General features: G+C 58.0%; 1 protein-coding gene across 5 annotated transcripts in view; it reads right to left on the bottom strand.

Annotated features, from left to right (window-relative positions):
* MGAT3 (beta-1,4-mannosyl-glycoprotein 4-beta-N-acetylglucosaminyltransferase) overlaps positions 1–23,742 on the bottom strand; it is a 38,047-nt gene extending 14,305 nt beyond the window's left edge. Inside the window, exon 1 of one of the 5 annotated variants that reach the window (XM_050806217.1) lies at positions 23,631–23,742. The gene's annotated coding sequence lies outside the window, so the exon portion shown is untranslated. Of the gene's footprint in view, positions 1–985; positions 2,562–5,928; positions 6,181–9,940; positions 10,020–22,508; positions 22,623–23,630 lie in introns of those variants that run through there. The other 4 variants (XM_050806218.1, XM_050806222.1, XM_050806219.1 and 1 more) reach the window with 4 other exon arrangements.
* Between the last annotated feature and the right edge of the window lie 261 nt (positions 23,743–24,003).

The following is a 24,003-nucleotide window of genomic DNA, read 5'->3' on the forward strand; positions in this document are numbered from 1 at the left end:
CCCGGAGGCCCCTGGCTGTGACGGTGGGAGCTGGTCAGGCAGGTAGCAGCCTCCCAGGCGCAGACTCACACTGACAGCTGTCACTTGGTGATGGGCAGCTCCTGTGGAGCTCTCCGTGGTCCTGAGCTTGCCTGCGCTGGCCAGGGTCCTAGCTCAGCCCCCAGGGTGCCCTTGGCTGGCCTCACCCTGCCCCTGCCACCCTCCTCCGTGGTTCAGATGGCTTATGTCTTAACAGCCACTTCCCCTGTCCACCACCCTCTGGCCCCTTCTCTGCCTTCCCCTCAACACCTGATCTCTGGTGTCTTCAGCTGGGGGACAGTCACTGGGCACTCAATTCCTCCAACTGGGAGAAGGGGCCAGCTGTCACGTGTCCAGCAGTGGGCAGGCCCAACACCCAGTGGGCACTCAGGGCATCCCTGGAATGTCCATGAGGGGCATTTTGGAGGCTGCCAGGCACAACCTCCAGTCTCCAATTCTGGGCAGGAAGTGGCCCATTATGGCCCCCAGCCCTGGTACACCTCAGGGTGGACCCACACTACCTCTCCAGGAGTTGGTTCATCTGCATGAAAGGGCTTCGCGCGGAAGCCCGCCTCCCTGTGCCCAGCTTCCACCTGGCCTGGTCCTGCCCCATGCGACCTGAGGGCTCTGCCACCTCCAAAAGGAAGGTAGGAGGCACATCTTTGCGGCAATCCCTGCCATATACAGCAGCTCCTGGGGCACAGGTTAGGCCAGTGACCGCAGTGGCCAGATCCAAACACTGCTTGTGACCTTGGCAAGTCACTCTGCCTCCCCCTGCCTCAGTTTCCCCCTCCATGATATGCAGGTATAACCATTTCTATCTCACAGGGTTGTTGTGAGAGTTGAGTTAATCCCCACAAAAACCTAGGGACCACACCTAAGCACACAACAGATGCTCAGGACACACCGGCTCCTCTGTTACTGTAAGTCTGGAGGATTTGGTTTGAATCCCAGTGCCATGACTTACTTGCTGTGTGCCCTTTGGCAAGTTATTTAGCCTCTCTGGTCCTCAGTCTTCTCCAATGTAAAAGGAAGATATCACCCTCTGTTTTGCAGTCCTGTGGGAGACCTGGCTGAGCCATGGTGTCAAAGCATTCTGCATGGAACCTGGCCATTGGCAGAGGTTCTATAAATGCATTTTTTTTTCTTTCCTTCCATTTGGGTTTCCTGCTGGATGACCAAATGCAGACGACCCCCTGGACGTGCCAGGCTTTGCTCCTGACCGGCTTTATTACCTTTAAGAAAGGTAACAAAGACACCTTTGTTAAGGTACAAAGGGAGGTGGGCCAATTAGGGGGCTGCTTAATCCTGACTGGCACCCTCAGCCTGCGGGGCCTTTCTCAGTAACTCACCAGGCATTCAGGACCTAAGGCCAGAATCTGGGGAATGTGGCCCAGCCGAGGCCTGCAGACTCCTCTCCTGGCTCCAGAGGGCCTGTGAGTAAGAATTTGGTCCAAGCCTTCACCCCAGGCCAGTGCCTCTGCATGTCCACTCCCACGGGCCACCCATTCCAATCCCTTTGGGCTGCTAGAAATTCCTCCTTCTGTTGACCTTCATCAGTTTCCCTGGAGCTTCTGCTACTGGTTCCTTCCCCGGGGTAAGGCAGAGGGAGTCGGCATCTGAGGGGTCAGAAGACAGTGAGCACCTCCCCTGGACTCTGAGACTAAATGCAGCTTGAGGTTTCAGGATCCCACATGGGGAGACAGACAGAGGCGGTGGCTGCAGAACATGGCCAATCCTGGAGTCCCGGCAAGACTGGAGAGACAACTGCTGCTCTGCTGTCCTCCCCTCTCATCATCTGACTCACTCCTTTGACTGACACCCACCCACAGGGAAGCCTACACAAAGTGGTCACTCTGTAGTCAGCATATCATTCCAGCTACCAGTGGACACTGGGGATGCAGCTATGTGTGTCTCCATTTTGCAGATGAGGACATGGAGGCCTCGAGGTTAGGTGACTTGCTCAGCCACACACAGCTGATGGGAATGAAACAGATGGAAACTGAGACTCCCCAAGCTGACAGGAGGACTACAGATGTGGGGGTTCTGCTCCAGGCTCAACACAAGTGGCCTGGACGAGGGAGGGCCTAGTGGACCATGACACCTAGCCCCGGGAAATTCTGCTTCCCTAGCACGCTCAGATGGAAGAAGTCTGCTTCAGGGGCCAGGCCTGGTCAAAAACTCCATCTTCCCTGGATGGCCAGAGTCAAATCCTGGCAAATCCCGTTCACCATGGGCCAGGTCAGACAGCTTCTGCTGTGCCCACCCACGGATGAAGAAACTAGGCCAAGAGAGGAGAGACAGAGCTACAAAGGGAGCAGTTCTTAGATTAGGCAGGCAGGGTTCAGGGAAGACAGGGTGCCCACGCCACCAGAATACCCACAAAAGTCTGGGCCTCACGGAGTCAGCCCCTCTCTGCTGGCTCAGCTCCAGGGTGGAGGCCTTGCCAAAGGCTCAGCCCAAGACCCATCCCACGAGCCCTTTCCATGGCAACTCCACCCCTCCCCCACCTCCAGTCCCTGTGCACCACTCTCTCCCCTCCAAACCCATCCCCATCAGCTGATCCCAGCTCCCTACAGGCTGCCTGAGGACTTTCCCACGGAGGAGCCGGCAAGTGCCTGCGAAAGCTGGTTCCCAAAGCTGGGCTCTACCCCTGCTAGGACTCCACCCCTCCTGCACTGGTCACTGGTCCACTCAGGACAACAGCTCCTCGTCCCCAGAGGCTCCTTCCATAATGTTTCTGTTTTTGTTTTTTAGAGACGAGACGTATGCTACTCAGGCTGGATGTGAACTCCTGGACTCAAGCAATCCTCCCATCTCAGCCTCGCGAGTAGTTGGGACTAGTCTCGTACCACCATACCCGGCTTAATTTAATTTAATTTGAATTTGAATAGCTGCATGCTCTAGTGGCTCCTACACTAGACTGTGCCGTTTAGACTGAACAGGGAGGCAGGAGGCAGGGAGCCAATCGGGTTCGCCGCGCCAGCACCACTGGAGCGATGGGGCTACACTGAGGGAGGACCCTCACGGGGACAGCCACAGAGCTGCAGCAAAGGAGCATCCCAGAGGCGCCCAACCTGATGCCCGTGATGAAGGGGAGTGCTGGGGGCAGGGCAGTGGTGAGCCGATGCTGAGGTCCCGGCTGACAGGGGCTCATAGAGCATTGGGTAACTACAGGAGGGAGGGATGCAGCTCTGGGGGGCTGCCTGACACCAGGGTGCAGGGGCACTAAGCAGGTGACTGGCAGAAGGAGACCTCAGGAGGGGAGGTGGGCTAAAGGCGGGCCTCAGGGCCCGATATACAGATATACAGACACATCCCATGAACTGGTCCTGTGGGCACTGAGGACAGTTGCTTCCCAGCCAGGTCCCTGGAACTCCCCTCCAGGTTCCCTGGGACCAGAGAGAGACGTGGAGTGAAGGGGGAGAAAAAACAAAGCCCAGGGACCCGCCCCAAAAAGCACAATCAAGAAGATGCTCCCAGCTTTTCAATTTCAGACACTGAGTTCCTTGCAAGATTCTGTTTGAAGGAAAACTTCTATAGTTAAAAAAAAAAAAGCTTGGCAAGCCCTGCTGTGAATTCATCCCTCACTCCACCGGCAAGGAGACGGAGGCCCTGAGGAGGGGGTGATTGGTAGGGGCTGCAGCACAAGCAGAACCCAGGTCTCTCTGACTCCAGAGAGGCAGGGGCGCTGGGCTGGGGCTTTTCTGTCTTGGATCTTCAGCCCCTAGTCCAGGCAGAGAGGGACCTTGTGGACATCAGGGAGCAGAGGGCGGATGTCCCACCCAGGGCTAGTGGTGCATGTGCACATTTCAGAGGGCCCGAGGGCTCTGACTGCCTCTTACACACAGAGCCTGGAATGGAGAGGCGTAAACTTGGCCTGGGGGAACAGGCCAGGCCAGAAGTGGGCAGTAGCTCCTGCCCGAAGAGCCCAGAGCAAACATTCAGTGAATGTTTGGGATTAGCCAAAGGAATGAGTACTGCTGGCAGCATTTCGGGGATAGGGCTCTTTATCTCTCAGGCAGAGGACCACCCTCATGAGGAGAGCCCCCTCTGCAGGGCCACACATGACCACGGACCTGCTATGTGCAGAGCCAGGAGGCAGTGGGAGCCCGTGGGGGCTGGGCCAGTGTGCAGGGAAGGTGCTCGGTGCTGAGAGGGTTGGGGGCGATGTGAAGACTGTAGCGCTACTGGCCTCGCTTCATTCCACCTCCACAGGCACACAGGGCCTCAAACTCACAGCTGGCAAGTGACAGCAGCAAGGTCCACACCCATCTGAGGCCTCAGGGCTTCTCAGAGTTTCAGGGGGCAAAGTCCAGGCTGCTGCCTTCAGCCTTGCCCCAGGCAAGGGCCCCTCTCACCCCAGCTGCCATCAGGACCCCATGGGCCTGCCATTTTCAGGTCACAGCGCTCTCCAGCTCTGGCAGATGATCCGATCCGCTGCCCAGGAAAGCTGCATCTGCCCATCCTGCCAACCTCCTGAGCCCCTCTCACCAGCCTAAAACCATGTGAGCATCCCCGTGGCACACTGCAAGGCCAGGCTGGAATTACGTTTCCCAGAGGCCAGAGCTCCTTGAAAGGCCAAAGGGACCCAGGGCAGCCCTTCCCACCACTACCCAACTCCAACAGGAACGGGTCACCCTGGACAGTGCGCCATGTCGGGGTCACCTGCAGCTTAAAGGAGGCTCAAGGTCCAAAAAGTCAGGAAACCTCCAAGGTAAGGCCCCGACTCCAGGAGGCTCTGGAGGCCCTGGCTCCTGACCCGCACTGCAGACCCCTGCCCCGATCTACCCTGAAGCTGGCACTCCACATCCGTCTGCCCCCTGCCCACACCATGCCAGCCCATCTCCATCCAGGCTGCCCTCCTCGTCCATCCACCCTCCTCCCCTTAACTTCCATCCCCCCACCCCCATTATTTTCCCCTAGCCCCGATCACCCAGAACTTGGAGACAAGCAAGGGAGGGGTCCCATGCCACCTGCACCACCTCCTTGGGGAGTTTGTTTGCTGCTGTCTGCCTGATTCTGACCTCCAGCTAGCCTGGACTGACCACAGACCCAGGGATCCCCAAGCCCCTGTGTCCACAGCTTCCCCTTGCCAGCCTGTAATCATGTAGGGGGTGCTATGGTCTGAAAAATGTGTCCCCCAACGTTCACGTGTACGAAATTTAATCCCCAGTGCAGCGGTGTTGACAGGTGTGGACTTTAAGAGGTGATTAGGCCATGAGGGCTCCACCCTCATGGAGGGACTTGTGCTGTTACTGTAGGAGTGGGTTAGTTATCGTTCCTGATAACAGCATGGGCTCGAAGTGGGTTATTTATCATTTTCCTGACAACTGCATGGGGTCAGCCCTGCCCCTCTCCATGTGTGGATACTTCTGCCCTTCTGCCATGGGATGACGCAGCATGAAGGCCCTCGCCATATGGCAGCTCCTCGACCCTGGACTTCCCAGCCTCCAGATTCGTGAGAAAGTTCTGCTGTTTACAAACTACCCAGTCTCAAGTATTCTGTGATAGCAGCACACACAGGACTAAGAGGGGGAATGAAAGGACAGCACATCTGAGGCCTTCCCCAGAGCCGCCCTCTGACCAGGCTGTGCTCAGTACCTTAGCTGTTCTCTAACCTCACGTGGACATCTGCCTCCCACTGCTATTTCACAGAGGAGAAAACCGAAGTTCAGTGAGTCAAAGTGACAAGCCCTGGCACTCCCTATGAGTGACATGCATCAGACCCTCCCTTGTGGCCCACACTCCCCAAGACTCCAGCCCACATCGCAGCTGCCTGACCCCTGCCTGGGGCCCTCCCAGGCATTGCCACCTCCTTCCCCTTACCGGCAGGTACCTGCCTTGAGGCACAGTGTCTAGTCCCCTCTGTGGCCACCTGCTCCCAACTCTGCCTGCCTCCCAACTCACCCTTAGCTCTGCGGCAGCAGTTTCCTCCCTAGAAGCTGAGCCCAGGTGTCAGTTAGGTGACTGCAGGAGGAACTGACCTTGTCCCGCCAGATGCCTGCCCCGCCCTCCATCTGGGCTGGTTTTGTGGCTCCACCTCTTTCCAGCTAGGTCACCTCACCTCTCCAGCCTCAGTCTCCTCCTTTGTAAAACAGGTAACCAGGCAGCAGTGAGAGGCAGCCCCACCCTCCCAGAGCCACTCCTAGGTGCCAGGTGCTCGAGGAGGTAGGGGCATTGTGGTTTTACAGGTGTAGAGCCTAGGCCGGGCGCGGTGGCTCAAGCCTGTAATCCCAGCACTTTGGGAGGCCGAGACGGGCGGATCACGAGGTCAGGAGATCGAGACCATCCTGGTTAACACGGTGAAACCCCGTCTCTACTAAAAAATACAAAAAACTAGCCGGGCGAGGTGGCGGGCGCCTGTAGTCCCAGCTACTCGGGAGGCTGAGGCAGGAGAATGGCGTGAACCCGGGAGGCGGAGCTTGCAGTGAGCTGAGATCCGGCCACTGCACTCCAGCCTGGGTGACAGAGCGAGACTCCGTCTCAAAAAAAAATAAATAAATAAATACAGGTGTAGAGCCTGTTAGGACCAAGTGTTCAGTAAAATGTAGGTCCATCTCTTGTGAGCCTCGCCTTGCTCCCTCTCTGGGTGGGAGGGTCCCCGAGAACTGCACCCCGACTCCCAGAGGGGCTGCTGGATATTCTCAGTGGGACAAGGATAGGGAACCAAGGAACACCCTATGCCTGGAAGAGCTCAGAAATAAACTCTCGGCATGCAGGACCCCGAGTCTCTGACAAAGTACCGGGCAGGGACAGGGCAGGGGCCAGGGAGCCTGAACCCAGGCTGCCTCCCCTGCAAGGGGGCCCAGGAGTCCACAGCCTTTTGGAGGGAGTTGGGTCTGTCTGGGAGTGGGGGCAGAGGCTCGATTCTGCCCAGAGGAGACAACCAGACAGCTATTGTACTGCTGGCTCCAAGCCCAAGGGTCTGCCCTTAGCAAGGCATTCATTCCCCAGTGTGGAGAACACCCCTCTTGAGGGTGAAGACAGAAATCACACCCTACCCTGGAAGGAGGCTGAGCCCAGAGCTTTGAGCATTCCTGCTGCTGGGGAGCTTTACACACAAAGCCCCACCCTCCAAGAGCTCGCCCTCCGGGGACTCCTCCCTCTTCCTAGCCCTTGCCTTCCCTGGGGGGCTGCCCTCAGCCCAGCCTGCTCAGGAGTTCCCCCATGCTGTCCCCTAAGCCTGGAGAGGAATTTCCTGTTTGCTTGTCTTGCTCACAGTGGTGGCTGACGCGCAGAGAACAGCGCAATAGCATCCAGTGAAAGAATGAGTGAATGAGTACTGTGTGACTCTGCCCCTCGCCCCTCTGCCCCTCTGCCCCGTGCCTCGTTTGTCAGATTGTGTGGCGCCTGCCCTGGAGGGCTGCCGAAAGGCCCTCATGGGAAGAACAGAACCGATGCCCTGCGTAGTGTCAGGGACAGGGGGACTCCGAAGGGCACAGGGGCCTCTCTGCAGAGGAAGGCTGGCAGGGACTGATGGCCGGAAGGGCGGGGGTAGGAGTGGGGGCTGGGAAGGCAAAGGAAGGAAGAACAGAGACGAGGTTGGAGTGGGGCGAGGGCATGGGAAGGGGCTGCTCAAGCCTGTAATTATTAATTGGGCAGATAATTAATTATTAACAAAGCTTTGGGTTAGAGGAAGGAAGGAACACAGCTTCTTCTAATTCATCAACAGGCCCGTATTGCCAGCCCCTCCACAAAGATTTAAAGTTCCCATGCTTACAGGACCCACTGAGGCCCGTAAGATAAATCCTCGAGATCCCCGTATTTCGGGCTTTCAGCTCCCTACCCACCTCCCAGCCCACTCAGCCTTCCTTACAGGCCCGAATAAACTGCCCCAGTCCATCTGGACAAGAGAAGGAAGAGAGGCCAGCTCTGCCCTGCCCTGGCTTCCAAGGTCAGAATGCCCCCACTCCCACCCCCAGGACTCCCAGAGATGTGGTGCCTCCCAGGCAGAGGGGCAGCCAGAGCCTTTGGTCTGAGCGGGGGTGGCCATGGCCAGATAACAAAGGAGGCCCAGGAAAAGCCGGGCAGGAGGGGCCGGGCTGAGTGTTTCTGCCTCTGTGAGAGGGCTCTCCTGGACCCTGAGCTAGTCCCCTCTGCGGCCAATCTCTCAGGAGTCAGCGTGGGGCGGGGGCTGCTTTAGGGCCATAGCTCTCTGGAGTTTAGCCTCAAAAGGGGCTGGATTCAAATCCTGCCCCTTCCAAACCCTCCTCCGTGATCTTGGGCAGGTCACTGAATACCCTGGGCCTCAGTGCCCCTATCAGCAATGTGAGGCCATCCCAACCCCTAGGAGATCAGAACGGATAACATCCGAACAGTCTTGACACAGGCCAGTCCTCTGAGCTGGGTGCGGCCTCACCTGGCAGAGATGCAGCCAGGCCTGCAGGCCCTGTTCTCCTAAATGCTCCCAGGATGGACCTCTCTCTGCCTCCCTGCCGCCCCGAGGTTCTCACTAGCTTCCCTCCTGTCTCTGCAGCAGCCCCTCACCGCAAATTCTCCATCAGGCCACATCTCCCTGCTCAAGCCCTCCCGTGGCCCCGTCACGCTCAGAATTAAAACCCCAACTCCTCTGTGCTCCATGGACCCTGGCCATCTGATGCCTGCGTCTCTGCTGACCTTGCCTCCCTTGTCCCCCAGGCCCCAGCCACGCTCCCCACCTTCCTGTCTCCTATACTCTTCAGGTGTGGCCCCATTCCAGGGCCCTCGCACAGGCTGATCCCTCCACCTGGAACTCCCTTCCTCAGGTCCCTGCATGCTCTGATGCCATGCGTCAGACAGGCGCCCCGAGCAGCCGGCTGAAGTGCTGCCCCTGCCCGCAAGCCCTCTCTCCAGACCGCCCCCCAGCACTCATCGCTGTGGAGGTGATCCCGCTTTGTTGTTTATGTCTCCCCCACCCTCATCCTGCTGGCGTGGCCACAGGAGAGCAGGGTCACCACAGGCCTCAGTCACCACTGTTCCCCACCCTGCAGGACAGAGCCTGCCCAGGAGCAGGCACTGCACAGACGCTGGATGATGATGGAACAGTCCAAAGACACAGGAGCCCGGATGAGAAGCAGCAACAGACTTGGAGGGACAAGTATTCTCTGGTTTGGGGGTGCAGGCCCAGCCTGCGAGTTCCCACGCCTGACAGGCGCTCCTCCCCTGCCCAATGGCCCCCGAGAAAGCCCCTGCCCTGCTGAGATCAGCGCTGCCCTGCCCTGCAGCCCCGGCAGTGCCAGCCCCTCCCGCCCAGACTCGTCATCCTCTGGGGACAACGTACAAAGGGCCACTTCAGTACAGAGTCTCAGCTCCATCTCCAGGCTGGCGGGCTGAGCGAATGGGGGGTGGGGGGAAATGAAGGGAAGGGCGCGCCCCACCCTTGCGCATTCTCTGGGGCCTTCTCTAGCATTGGGGACTTTGTCCCAGGCGTTGTGACCTGGGTGCCAGTGGAGGGGTTGTTGGCTGGCAGAGGCCCTCACGCACCAGGTGGCAGGTAAAGGTCTCGTCCAAGAGTCCTAGGCAGCAGGAGTGGATGCTGCTCCCCTGGTACCCATCCATGTGTACAGGGCAGCAGGTGGCGGGCACGCTTGCATGCTCAGGTGGCCCGGTGCCAGCTGGAGTGAGGGACAGAGAGGTGCAGACCTGCTGGGAACGATCTGGGCTGGGCAGCAAGGAGGGCAGTGGGCGTGGGCTTTGGGTCACACCAGGCCTGGTTTTCTGGCCTGAGACCCACTGTGACAAACAAGGTAAAAATCAAACGGCTGTCCCAACAACCTGCACTGGTAACCTGTGACTCAAGCCTGGCACCAAGGCACTGACACTGTGACAACTTTGGCGTTCTCAATGCTCCCCCTCTGGGCCCCTCTCCACCCACCACCAAGGCTTGTCCGTCCCACTGCCTGCACTTCCCAAATCTCCCATTCCCGAGCCCACCACTCACGGGAATGGCAGCAGCTTCCTCAACGGGCCCCCCGACCCGGCCCTGATGAGCCAAGCGAAAGCCACATGTGACGCTGCCCTCCCCAGCTTGGAGTGGGCAGGAGTCTGCCCTCAGGAGAAAGTCCAAGTCCCTCAAGGAGGCACACAAGTTTCTATGTAATCTCACCCTTCAATCTCCATGCCTGTTCCTGGAGGGTTCGGCTGAGCTGTACTTCTCCAGGCCTCCCTGACCCCGGCCTACTTCCCAGAACCCCTTGCCCCACACAAGGGCAGTGCTGTCTGACACCCCTGGGTCCCCAGCCTCAAGCACTGAGCCCCACACAAAAAAGGTGTTCACCCTCAGTTTGTTGAATGAATAAATGACCACCCCAAATTCACACACCCACACTTTCCAGTCAATGCTGCAGGGCTCTCAGGCCTGTCTGGGGCTCACACAAGTGGCCAATGATCCTAGTCCTACCTGTTTTGCCAACTTGGGCTTGTCACACCTCAATGAGGCAGCTTAGCTACGTGAATCCTGAGGGCCCCTTCCAATGGGGTAGTGGTGGCGGAGGGGAGATACAGGAAATGACCAGAGCCTTCATGGCCAGGAGGAGTTATGGGAAGAAGGTGGGAAAGGAAGAGCAGCTCAGCAGTTAGGATCCTGCCGGTTAGCGTCTGAACCGCAGCTCACGGCTGTGTGTTCACTGCCTCATGCCTGGTGCTGCAGGTGCGCTGCTGAGCAAGCGAATGGGCTTGAACGTGGCTCTGCCACCGTGGGGACCTGGTGAGCTGACAAGGCCACACCTGCCCGCAGCCTGCAGCTCCTGGGCGGGAGGGTGGCAGCGTTGCCCTGGGATCTGGGAACCTGAGCGTCACAGTTAGCTTCCTGCTGGGGGTGGTCCTGACAGAGCAAGCGCACAGCTGGCTGGGGCTCTGGGTACCCAAGGAGCCTCCCCTCAGCTGGAACAAGGCACCCTGTCTCTTTTCCTCTCCCAATTACTCTCCCTCCACCTCTGCTTGGAGAGGGGATGTGCCCAAGGTCAGGAACCCAGCAGGCTGTGGCGGGGGTCCTCATCCCAGTCCAGCTCAGCAGAGCCGCCGGTGTGCCCACTGCTGCTCATCAAGGCTCACGATCTCCCATGCCCTGGACCTCAGTTTCCCCACTGACCACTGAGGGTGGTGGCCTCCGAGCTCCATGTTCTGGAAGACCCACATTCTAGGTTTGCTGCTCCAGGTTTCTTCCTCTAAGTTCCAGATTCCAGGTTCTCTGTCTGCATCTGGAGGTTCTACTTCTTTTTTTTTTGCTTTCTGAGACTGAGCTGAGATTGCCACTGCACTGTAGCCTGGGCAACAGATCCAGACTCCGTCAAAAAAAAAAAAAAAAAAAAAGGAAGGGAGGGAGGGAGGGAGGAAGGAAGGAAGGAAGGAAGGAAGGAAGGAAGGAAGGAAGGAAGGAAGGAAGGAAGGAAGGAAGGAAGGAAAGGAAGGAAGGAAGGAAGGAAGGGAGGGAGGGAAGGATGGATCTCCATCACAGGTCCCGTGTCCATGAGTCTCCTCTTTGGGACACTGTACTTCGTATTCTCTTTGAGGTGCCCAGCAGCAGGGCTCCTGCCCACTCCTACCTTCTTAGCCTCATCACCCTTTGGGGCTCTTGAGAGCAGTGGAACCAAAGAGATGGGGCTACCTGCACTCCCAAAGTGAGAAGGTCCGGCCCAGCTTTCCTAGACCTGGGATGCCCCCAGGGCCGCAGAGCGGATCCCAGAGCATACCCCAGCTGGCAGAAATGCCCTTCCTCACCCCTTTCCCATCTCTCCAGGACGCTGCCCCAACCCCCTGCCCTTCACCCTCTGCACCAGCTCTCACTGCAATGGCTCCACAAGACAGGTGCTTCCCAAGGACAAAGACTTCAGGTCAGGGCCTGGCACCTGCTTGGTGGGCACTCTGTCAACGCTCGCTGAATGAATTAACCAGGAATGCCCAAGGTACCTATAGGACTGCACAGTCTAAGAGATGCTAGTTTATATGTGATGCAGATGTTCATATTGTGTGCATATACATGTGGCGTGCACAAAACACATGCAGCATGCACAAAACACATGCATGCAAACTGCAAGCTGTCACACCCTGATGTCAGCAGAGCTGTGTCCCTGCCACCTAGCTCAGTCACCGGCGCACAATAGGCACTTAGGGAGTAATTGCTGAAAGAACGGATGGACGGATGAGTGCTCTGTACTGGGTACAAAGCATACTGTGTACAGAGTCAGAAGCCAGGAGAGAAACAGAAACTGACCCCACCCAGGATCAAGGCTCAGACGTGATGACAAATAACGCTACCGCAAGGCAGAACTTGACCTGTGTGTAGGAGGATAGTGGGAAAGGCACTTTGAGGCCTGGGACTGTAACGACAACAGCTAACAGGGATGACCACGCCCACTGGGCTTCAGCATGGAAGTGAAACAAGCAGCCCTGGCTCCTGCCCTGGGGGCACCTCTGTCTAGAAGGGGCAGGAGGGGCTTCCTAAGGAGTAGGGGCTCTGGCAGCAGCTGGGCTGGAGGGGACAGGCTCTTCAGGAGGGCAGGGGACCAGTATCAGCAAAGGCCAGGAAGTAGGAAGGTGAGGCTCACATATGGAGCACAACAACTGCCCAAGAGACTGGAGCATGGGGGACGCAGGGGAAGAAAGAGGCTGGACCAGCTCCGGAGGAAGGAGGTCAGAGGTGTTTGGACAAAATTCTCAGAGCACTACATTCCAGGAGCTCCAGGCCTGGGCTCCCATGACCCAATTTCCAGGAATAAGAACAACACAGGCCTCCTGCTGCAGGTTCACTTGCTCTGGGGGATGTGCCTGGTGCTAGGCAAACCCCACGGTGAGACCCCACAGCCAGTCACTGCCTGCAAGGGGTGGCCTCAGAATCAGACAAAGCAAGAGCCGGCTGTCTCCGGGGCTCCTTTTCTTCCCACTTACTGTTAGAATACAACCGCATTTTTCTGGTTTAAAGGTTTCTCATTCGTTCTAGAACATCAGGAAAGCACAGAGGAAGAAGCAGGACAGTGTTCCCACCATCCTGCCACCCCTGGGCCTGGCTGGCTTCTGGCCGGGCCTTCCTCGCAGGCCTTTCTCTTCCCCATGCACCTTTTGCTGGAACCAACATCAACACGGGTTGCCTGTCACCTTCGGGCAGTGCGCATTTTGCTCTATCAGGCTTTCTTTCTTTTTCTTCTTTTAAGACGGAGTCTCTGTCGCCCAGGTTGGAGTGCAGTGGCATAATTTTGGCTCACTGTAACTTCTGCTGCCCGGGTTCAGGCGATTCTTCTGCCTTGGCCTGCCAAGTAGCTGGGATTACAGGCGCCTGCCACCACGCCCGGCTAATTTTTGTATTTTTAGTAGAGACGGGGCTTCGCCATGTTGACCAGGCTGGTCCTGAACTCCTGACCTCAGGTGATCCACCCACCTCGGCCTCCCAAAGTGCTGGAGTTTGTTTTTTTTTTTTTTTTGAGATGGAGTCTCGCTCTGCTACCCAGGCTGGAGTGCAGTGGCCGGATCTCGGCTCACTGCAAGCTCCGCCTCCCGGGTTCACGCTATTCTCCTGCCTCAGCCTCCCAAGTAGCTGGGACTACAGGCGCCCGCCACCTCGCCCGGCTAGTTTTTTGTATTTCTTAATAGAGACGGGGTTTCACCGTGTTAGCCAGGATGGTCTCGATCTCCTGACCTCGTGATCCGCCCGTCTCGGCCTCCCAAAGTGCTGGGATTACAGGCTTGAGCCACCGCGCCCGGCCAGTGCTGGAGTTTTTTGCATGATTTCATTTTCAAATCTCAGGAACCATGGGCCATAGTGCCAAAATAATCCTCATTTCACTATATGGAAATTGAGTGCTAAGCAGGGGAAGTGGTTTGTTTGTGTCTAGTGTCTGCAGTACAGAGCCTGCCTGACGGGTGAGGGACCTGATCAGCTTGTGCAGCGTTCTACAATTAACAAAGCATCTTACACACGTGGTTTCACTGAATGCCCACAATGGGTTGGAGAGTATGGCTCTACTTTTCACTTATGCCCATATCCCAAAGGAAAACCTTCCGAGGGGTGCAGCTGAGCCCAAGGGATCAGCCCAGAGAGGCCACGTGGCCAGCTGAACCCACTCATTTTTGCAGAGGGAACCTTAAGGCCTGGGGCCCTGGGAAACTTGCCCAGAGTGCCTCTGAGAGCTGAGGGTCCCCTGTGTGGTGTGAAGGAGGAGACAACAGGCTTGCGTGGGACTGCACGCCACCCTCTTCCCCTGTCCCCAGTACAGAGCATTTCTCAGCAGGAACCGGGTCAGATGCGGGCATAGATGAGCAGGAGCTGGGGAGAGCAAAGTGCTCCGGGCTCATGGCTGAGCTCCGGTACAGGAGTGGAGAAAGATAAAGCCTGATAGAGGCTGGGCGCGGTGGCTCATGCCTATAATCCCAGCACTTTGGGAGGCCGAGGCGCGTGGATCAGGAGGTCAGGAGATCAAGACCATCCTGGCTAACACGGTGAAACCCCATCTCTACTAAAAATATGAAAAAGAAAAAAATTAGCTGGGTGTGGTGGCCGGTGCCTGTAGTCCCAGCTACTTGGGAGGCTGAGGCAGGAGAATGGTGTGAACTGGGAGGCAGAGCTTACAGTGAGCCGAGATCCTGCCACTGCACTCCAGCCTGGGCAACAGAGCAAGACTCTGTCTCAAAAAAAAAAAAAGAAAAAGAAAAAGAAAAGAAATATGTATCAGGCCATCAGGCTAGGCTCAGAGGCTCACACCTGTAATATCAGCACTTTGGGAGGCCGAGGCAGGCAGATTACTTGAGGTCAGGAGTTCAAGACCAGCCTGGCCAACATGATGAAACCCCGTCTCTACTAAAAATACGAAAATTAGCTGGGCGTGGTGGTGGGCACCTGTAATCCCAGCTACTTGGGAGGCTGAGGCAGGAGAATTGCTTGAACCCAGGAGGCAGAGGTTGCACTGAGCTGAGATCACACCATTGCACTCCAGCCTGGGCGACATAGCGAGACTCTGTCTCAAAAAAAAAAAAGAAAAAAATATGTATCAAATGCCTTCTACATGCCAGGCACAGAGCCAGGCCCTAGTGCATGCCTGGTGCCAGCCCAGGGGCCCAACCCATCCCCAGTCACCTGCAGCTCTCCCTGTGCCCCTCTCCAGTGGCAGCTACCATCACTCACCCACCACAATTTGCCACAACCACGTGCCAGGCCCCAGGTAGCAAGCGGAGGATGCACCAAGAGAGATTTGCCCAGTGCATTAGGCAAGCTCTGGGCATCATGCCTGCCTGGGACTTGCTTCCAGGAAGAGGCAGAGGCAGCAAGTCCTAGGATGCAAGCACAGCGGGGGCAGTGGGGCAGGGGCGAGCGTGGTATTATATGAAGAGCTGGTGGGGCAGAGGCTACGAACACAGGCAGGGCCTGGGTCACAGGATCTGAGTTACAAGGGTTGGGGATTGGGAAATCTAGCAGCCACTACAGATGCCAGGGAGCTGGGAACTGGCTTTTGGAGTGCACAGGCCTCTGTATCCTCAGGGCAGCATTTTTTAATTTTTCTTTTTTACTTTTTTTCTTTTATTTATTTATTTATTTTTTTTTGAGACGGAGTCTTGCTCTGTCGCCCAGGCTGGAGTGCAGTGGCCGGATCTCAGCTCACTGCAAGCTCCGCCTCCCGGGTTTACGCCATTCTCCTGCCTCAGCCTCCTGAGTAGCTGGGACTACAGGCGCCCACCACCGCACCCGGCTAATTTTTTGTATTTTTTAGTAGAGACGGGGTTTCACCGTGTTAGCCAGGATGGTCTCGATCTCCTGACCTCGTGATCCGCCCGTCTCGGCCTCCCAAAGTGCTAGGATTACAGGCTTGAGCCACCGCGCCCGGCCACTTTTTTTCTTTTTTTTTTTTTGAGATAGGGTCTTGCTCTGTTGCTTAGGCTGGAGTGCAGTGGTGCGATCTCAGCTAACTGCAGCCTTGACCTCCTGGGCTCAAGTGATCTTTCCCCTCAACCTTCCAGGTAGCTAGGCTATAGGCGTGTGCCACCACACCTGGCTAATTTTTTTAAATTTTTAAAAATTATTTGGTAGAGACAGGGTACCACTATGTTGCCCAGGCTGGTCTCGAACTCCTGGACTCAATTAATCCTCCTGCCTCGGCCTCCCAAAGTACTGGGATTACTTTGGGAGTCCAAGTCAGCATTTTTTAAACTGTGGGTTTCCAGCCTTCCCGTTGTGAGATGCTGACTCAGCAGGGCTGGCTAGGGTCTGGCATACAGGTACTTTATGCAGGCAGCCCAGGTGACATTGAGCGGGCCTTCCAGAGACAGGGCTCAGGACGGTGGCAGGAGGGCCTTGAAGGGGAAGCCTGGAGGCCAAGAGACTAAGTGATGGCTGTCTCAGGGCTCCAAGCCTCAGGGAGCAGGCCTTGCTGGGAGCCCACGGGAGAGAAGGAGCAGGTCTGGGTGACCCAGGGAGCCTGTTCTCTGAGGGTCCTACAGGCTGGAAACAATCCCAGCCCTGCCACTTCCCGGCTGTGGGCCCCTGACTCTGGGTACCCTCAAAGTGCCAAACAGGGATGATAACAGTGCTTGCCTCTCAGCAAGGTATGAGACATCTCTGGGAGAATGCATAGAAAGTGGTTGGTTGGCCCTGTGCCCAGCACATAGTAAGTGCTTGATAAAGGGCAGCAAATTGTGATAACCCAGAGGCCAAGGTGGGGAGGACAACCATGGGAGACATCCACCACCAGGCCTGCCAGCCGGAGTCCCAGAATCCACTCGGGCCGGCCTCCCTCACTTAGAACCCTGTCTCTGGGCTGTTCCTTTTGGGAAGTTCCTGGCCTGCCCAGAGAGGGCAGCCGGAGGGCAGGCTCTGAAGAGATCCTGGTACGTGCACAGGTCTGTCTCCCTGGCCTGGCCCTTACCCACCCCTCCCAAGGGATTCCCACTTCGGTAAGAACCAAAGTTTCGAGCCAAATAAGCTTCATAAAACAATAGGGTAATTAGTGAATGTGAATGATTTCCATTGTTTCAATTTTACTTTTACAGAAAAGATGAAAATAAGTGAGCCAAAAGGGGGAATTCCACTTCAGGCAGCCCAAGGAGAAATACGTGAAGACTCGGTTAACTTCCTGACTTACGGGCAAGGCCATGGGTCCCCTTGTCAGCTCCATGCTGTGAGAGGGGGTTCCCGGCCTGCTTCCAGCCCGTGGGCAGCTCCGCCCCTTCCCAAAGCCTCAGTGTCCCCTTCCTGGTGGTGGGGGCAATAGTGCCTCCCAAGCAGGTCCCTGTACCCTCCCTCTGTAGTGTGAGGCTGCTCTCTGGAGGGTCAGTCCCTTCCATCAGGGATGCAGAAGGAGAAATGAGCAGGACAGCAAGGCTGCTCACCTGGGCTGAGAATCATTCATTCATTCATTCATCCATCCATTCATCCATCCACCTGCACATTTAACTGAGGGCCTCCTCAGTATCTGTGTTGCTGGAAGTCTATCAGGAACACGTAACAAACACACCAAAGACATGGGCATGGTGCTCCGGGAGCTGACAGCAAGAACACGAGGAAGCGTGTGGACTTCCCTGAGCCAGAGACCCTGCAGCTAAGATGTAAAGAGTGGGTCAGTGTAGGCCGGGCGTGGTGGCTCAGGCTTGCAATCCCAGCAGTTTGGGAGGCCAAGGCAGGCGGATCACAAGGTCAGGAGATCGAGATCATCCTGGCCCACATGGTGAAACCCCATCTCTACTAAAAATACAAAAATTAGCTGGGCATGGTGGCGCGTGCCTGTAATCCCAGCTACTCGGAAGGCTGAGGGAGGAGAATCGCTTGAATCAGGGAGTCAGAGGTTGCAGTGAGCCGAGATCACGCCACTGCACTCCAGCCTAGTCACAGAGCAAGACTTTGCTCAAAAAAAAAAAAAAAAAAAGAGTGGGTCACTGCAAACAAGAGACTGCACCCCAATTTCCCCATCTGTAGAGGGGATTATCCCAGAACCTCTGTCACTGGCTGCCATAGGAACACAATACGTGCTGGCTATTGATATTTTTATAGGCAGGAATGTGTACATGGGAGGGGCTGTAGCGTCAGGGGGAAGAGTGGAAGGGGAGAAGGGTCTGTTTGACTTGGGTTGTGGGGCTGGTGTCACAGAGGAAGGGGGTCATGAGGAAGCTTTTGATGGACGACAGAGTTACAGGGGACAGTGAATGGAACAGGAATTCAAGTCGAGGGAACAGCACAGCAAGGGAATGGAACATGAGGTTTAGGACCTGCTTGGGCCACATCTTGGAGCTCTCATTGGCTTAAGCTCGGGGCCCATTCTGTGCAGAACCCCAAGGCCAGGCCAAGGTGGAGAGGAGCCCCTGGAAGGAGGGGCTAAAGCAAGTGTGCATCAGGGTCAGGGGTGCAGAGGGTCTCAGGATGGGGAGGACACCAGGAGCTTTCTGTTCCCTCAGGTCTCACCCCAGGGCTGGTGTAGGCTGGCCCCTCACCTCCAGCCTCCAGGCCTCCCATGCCTCCCCCTGCAAGTCCTTCTCACCTACAGTATCACCCGCAGCTCCCAAATCTAACTGACCAACACTGTCTGCATCCTTTCCTCCTCATTCAACCATCATTTATTAAGCACCCACTGAAAGCCTGGGGACAAAAACTAGCACGTACCAGCTCCCATTATGACACTCCTGTTAGGCCATGGGTGGCTTAAAGTCAGCCAGATGGGGAGGATTTACACCATGGCGATCGGCCAACTCATCAGGGGTTTGTTTCCCAGAGAGCCAGTTGCCAGCCTACTATTGCCCCCGGTTGGAGCAATGGATCCGGAAAGGCAGGCCCCTGGGCAGGGGGACTCAGTGAGAAAAGGAAGACATCAGGGACATAAACAACACATCTTGGAGGGCAGGCAGTTTAGTCTCTGAGGAGGCAGGGGTGAATCGGGAGACTCATTCTCGAAGGGAGCAGTAAATGGCCACTGGAAACTATGCCAAGCTGTTCAAATAGTAACAGTGCATCTCACCCCCATTTTATTTTATTTTATTTTATTTTTTTGAGATAGAGTCTCACTCTGTCGCCCAAGCTGAAGTGCAGTGGCGCAATCTCAACTCACTGCAGCCTCTGCCTCCAGGTTCAAGCGATTATCTTGCCTCAGCCTCCCAAGTAGCTGGGATTACAGGTGCCCGCCAGCACGCCCAGTTAATTTTTGTATTTTTAGTAGAGACGGGGTTTCACCATGTTGGCGAGGCTGGTCTTGAACTCCTGACCTCAGGTGATCCATCCACCTCAGCCTCCCAAAGTGTTGGGATTACAGGCATGAGCCACCCCACCTGGCCTCACCACCATTTTAGACACAAGAAAACTGAGGCATGGAGATGCAGAGTCACCAGCCCACAGTCACACAGTGAGATAGGGAGGGCCGGGATTTGAACCGGGCCACTAGATCTGGAATCCCTACTTTCAGTGACTCTTTCCTTGCCCTCAAGCAACCAGCATAGGGCTAGGCGGAGCATCTTGCCCAGGGGTATCTGCTCCCCAACGGATTCTAATTTCCTCAGGGCAAGGCCTATGTCCTCTCTGTCCAGCACAGTAAATTATTACCCTACCTGAGGACATCGTGTTCCAAGACCTGGTCCCCCTGACATGAAGGGCTTGGGGGTGGCTGAGATGAGGGGCTGCATCACTGCACTCTGGGGAGCAAAGAGGCTCTGGCTCTTGGGGAGCACAGCAGGATATGCCAAATGCCTTGGCTGGGCGGGTGGGTGCCCACGAGGCAAAGAGGGCCTGTCTTTGCAGACCACCCTGCCTCTGGCCACTCCTCACCGCTTATCTAGTCTCTTCCCAGAATTGTATGAGGACCACACAGTTCCCCCACCCTCAGCTCTCTGCTGTTCACGTCCAGCCCAGGCCTCTCGTGATTCTCATGGCCGCTGCCCAGTGAAGCTGGCCTGGCCCGCCAGCTGGCACTGGCAGCCTCGTTTTCCAGGTAATAATAGCGCAGCCAGTAATCTCTTGAGTGCTGCTCAGGTGCCAGGCACCCTGTGTGCATCCTCTCATTGAATCCTCTCTGCAACTCATTCCACAATCAAATTCTCCCCCATTTGATCACACCTGGAATCTGAGCACTTTGGGAGACAGAGACAGGAGGATCACTTGAGCCCAGGAGTTCAAGACTAGCCTGGCCAACATAGCAAGACCTCATCTCTATTAAGAAATGTTTTAGGCCGGGCGCGGTGGCTCAAGCCTGTAATCCCAGCACTTTGGGAGGCCGAGACGGGCGGATCATGAGGTCAGGAGATCGAGACCATCCTGGCTAACACGGTGAAACCCCGTCTCTACTAAAAAAAATACAAAAAAACTAGCCGGGCACAGTGGTGGGTGCCTGTAGTCCCAGCTACTCAGGAGGCTGAGGCAGGAGAATGGCGTAAACCTGGGAGGTGGAGCTTGCAGTGAGCTGAGATCCGGCCACTGCACTCCAGCCTGGGTGACAGAGCGAGACTCCGTCTCAAAAAAAAAAAAAAAAAAAAAAAAAAAAAGAAATGTTTTAAAAATTAGCTGGGTGTGTTGTTGGCTCACGCCTGTAGTTCTAGCTACCCAGGAGGTTGAGGCAGAAGGATCCCTTGAGCCCAGGAGGTCGAGGCTACTGTGGGCTATGATCACACCACTGCACTCCAGCTTGGATGACAGAGTGAGATCCTGTCTCAAAACAAAAACAAAAACAAAACTTCCCCATTTCACAGATGTGGAAACTGAGGCTCAGAAAGTTGACTTCCTGAGGTGGTCCAGTTACTACAGAAAAAGAAATCATCAGGGTTGGGCGAGGTGGCTCACGCCTGTAATCCCAGCACTTTAGGAGGCCGAGATAGGTGGATCACCTGAGGTCAGGAGTTCGAGATCAGCCTGGCCAACCTGGTGAAACCCCATCTCTACTAAAAATACAAAAATTAGCTGGGTGTGGTGTCGGGCACCTGTAGTCCCAGCTACTCAGGAGGCTGAGATAGGAGAATCGCTTGAACCCAGGAGGTGGAGGTTGCAGTGAGCCGAGATGGCGCCACTGCACCCCAGCCTGGGCAACAGAGTGAGACTCCACCTAAAAAAAAAAAAAAAAAAAGAAAGAAAGAAAAGAAAAAGAATCACCAGTGCGCCTCAAGCAGCCGTGACCACACCAAGGGCACCAGGCAGACCCTTAGAAGGGGTCTGAGTAGCGGCATCCCCCCTGCTGTACTCAGGACCAAGTACCAGCTCCCTGCTGTGCCCTCCCACCTCACTTCCACCTGGACGCCCTGCCCAGCCTCTCCCCCGTCTTCACCTGACTTCTTCCAGGGGGCACCCACAGTGCCTGACTGTCCCCACTGCCACCTCTCAACACACGCCAGGCACTCATACCTCTGAGCCTTTGCTCATGCCATTCCCTCGGCCCACAACGCCCTTCCCACCTTTCTCTACCCAGAGAACTCTGGCAGCTTCCTGTCATCTTCTCTTCCAGCAAGCTCTCTCTTCCTCTTGGGCTGGCACCCCTCTTTCAAACTTTCCTAGGACCCAGAGCGGCTCCTCTTAGCACTCCTTAGACTGAAAATCCCCTCCGAGCTGCAGCTCCTAGGGGTGGAGACTCTCCCCTCCATCCTTCTGCTGGGCTCCATGTCTGGATCCCAGTGACACGCTTCCCAAATGACATGCCAGTGCTCACAACTCCCCCATCAAGGCGAATCTGGACTGGTATGTCCCAGGAATGAAGTGGAGGACCAGGGAGGAATCCCACCGGGGTAGTGTGTCTGTCCACACCCCATCAGGAGCCTTCAGGGGCGTCTTCCGGGGCTGGGGGTCATCCGACCTCAGACCACTAGGTCTGGCTGTGCGGCATCCCTTCCTGCTGCACCCCAGCTCGGGCACCCCCCCATACACACACCCAGGCGCACTCCCCTCCCCACCCCCGGTTCCAGAACTCACTATTTGCAGATATTTATAGCGCCCTCCCTCAGCCAGGTTCCCTCCCCCGCCCTGGGCAGAGCAGTGCAAGGTAGCCGGGGGCCCCCACCCCGGTAAAAGGCCGGGGGCCCTCTCCACACTTGCCTCTGCCTGGTCCCCAGGGGTAGCTACGGCCGCAGCCCCCGCACCCGCCCAGCACCCCGACTGCGCCTGGGCCTCGGCCGCCGCCGCCGCAGTCCCGGGTCGGGGGTGGGGAAGGCTGGCGCGGAGGCCTCCCACCCCAGCCCCGCGCCGCGCCGGAGGTTGGGGGGCGCCGCGCCGGAGGCTGGGGGACGCCGCGCACAAAGCAGGGCTCGAGCCCCGCGCCTCGGGGACGTCCCCCGCCCGGCCGTGGGAGGGGGTCGGGCGCCGAGGCTCTGCCCTCCGGGGAAGAGCGAGCTCTGAGGAGCGGCGGGGAGGGGGAGGGGGCCCGCGCCGAGCGGCTTCCCCAGCATCCCGCCCCCACCGCGGCCCCCGAGCCCCCAGCCCCAGCGCGCCCGCGCCCGCGCCTGCCCCCTAAGGTCACGCTCGGGGAGGGGGCCGCGGAGCCGGGCGGGGGGCGCTAAGCGCGGCGCGGGAGGGCGGGCAGCGCGGGGATAGAGGGGCCGCGGCGCCCCCCAGGACGCCGGGGTCAACTCACCCATCGCCCGCTGGGTTTCAGCAGCGGCGGCAGCAGCGGCGGCGGCGGCTCCGCGGCCCCCGGGGTCCCCGGCGGGGAGATGCTGGCGTCCGCCGCAGCCTCTCGCCCCATCCCGGGCTCCGGCGGCGGCGGCTGCGGCGGGCGCCCGGCATCGCGGGCGGCGCGGCCCCGGCCCGGCCCCGATCCCCGCCCCCCACCCCCACTTCCACCCCGTCCCGCGGGCCCGGCGCGGCCGCTCGGCTGCACCCCTGGGCGGCGGCGGGTGCCCGGCGAGCCGACGGGCGCGGGGGAGGGACCGCGGCGGGCGCGCGGGGGGCGCGGAGGCGAGACCGAGCGCGGCGCGCAGGGTTGCCCGCTCCCGCCGGCTCAAGCGGCTCCGACCCCCACCCCGCCCCCACCGCAACCCCCTCCCCTCCCCCGCCAGCCGGGCTCCGCCGCCGCGCCGGGCGGGGGGCGCCTCGCACCGCAGACTCCGGCCGCCGCCGCCCCGCGCCGCCCGCGCGTGCTGGATCGAGTGTGTGCGTGTGCGAGCGAGTGTGTGTGAGTGCGAGTGTGCGCGCGCCCCTCCTGTGACCGTGCGTGCGCCGGCCCACGGCCCGGGGCGGCCTGCGCAGAGGCGTGTGCGGGGGACGCGGGTAGTTCGGGGTGCGGGCCTGGTGTGCGTGCGGAGCAGCGAGTCCCGTTCTGTGTATGCGTGGACGGGTGCGTTCCGCAGCGTGCCCGGGTTTGTGCCTGTGTGCATGGACGTGCAGACCCGTGTTGCTGTGTGTGCGTGGGTTCGGCTGTGCCGGTGTGAACCTGGGCAGGGATTTCGGGCAGGCATCTGTGACCGTGTGCAGAGGCCTGGGCTTGTGATGTGTGCACGGTGCTGGGCCTGTTACGGTGTCTACATAGTCTGTGTGTCTGCTTGGGGTGTGGTGACCGCTGTACATCGGCCTGTGTCCTTCCGACCCCCTCAATCGCTCACATGCCCGAAGCCGCCAGAGCACTGGCGGGATAACTGGGGAGGGCCTCCGCTCCCCCGCCCTCCTCACCCGGCCAGCCCAGGCCCGGCCGGCCCTGCCCACCCTCTTGAGCCTACTCTCCTGCCACTTGCCCACCAGCGGTTCTCCGAGGGCCCACCGTGTCGTGCCTTGGCTCCTCGTGGCCTTGCTTGGGTCATCCCTCTCAGGGCTCGAAGGCGTCCCCACGTGTTTCCCGCCTTTCAAGTGGTTCCGCTCTGGGGCCAGCAGAGCAGCCACTTCCGCCTGCGGTGCGAGGCCCGAGGCATTGTGGGTACGCGGCAGACATCTCTGCGCCGCCATCGTCGAAGGTGCAGGGAGGCGCCGCCTATGCTAGATCCCAGTGAATGTGCCCCAGAGTGGTCCCAGAGGCCTTTGCTAAGCCATCCGGGCCTCCTAGGGCTGGTCTTCCTGCTCCAGGTGCCTCCGTGTACGGCTTCATCCATCCTTGCTGAGGAAGCAGAGTGATCCTACTCCAACATTGATCTGAGCAA

Source organism: Macaca thibetana, chromosome 10 (genome assembly GCF_024542745.1).
Source record: "Macaca thibetana thibetana isolate TM-01 chromosome 10, ASM2454274v1, whole genome shotgun sequence".
Classification (NCBI taxonomy): domain Eukaryota; kingdom Metazoa; phylum Chordata; class Mammalia; order Primates; family Cercopithecidae; genus Macaca; species Macaca thibetana.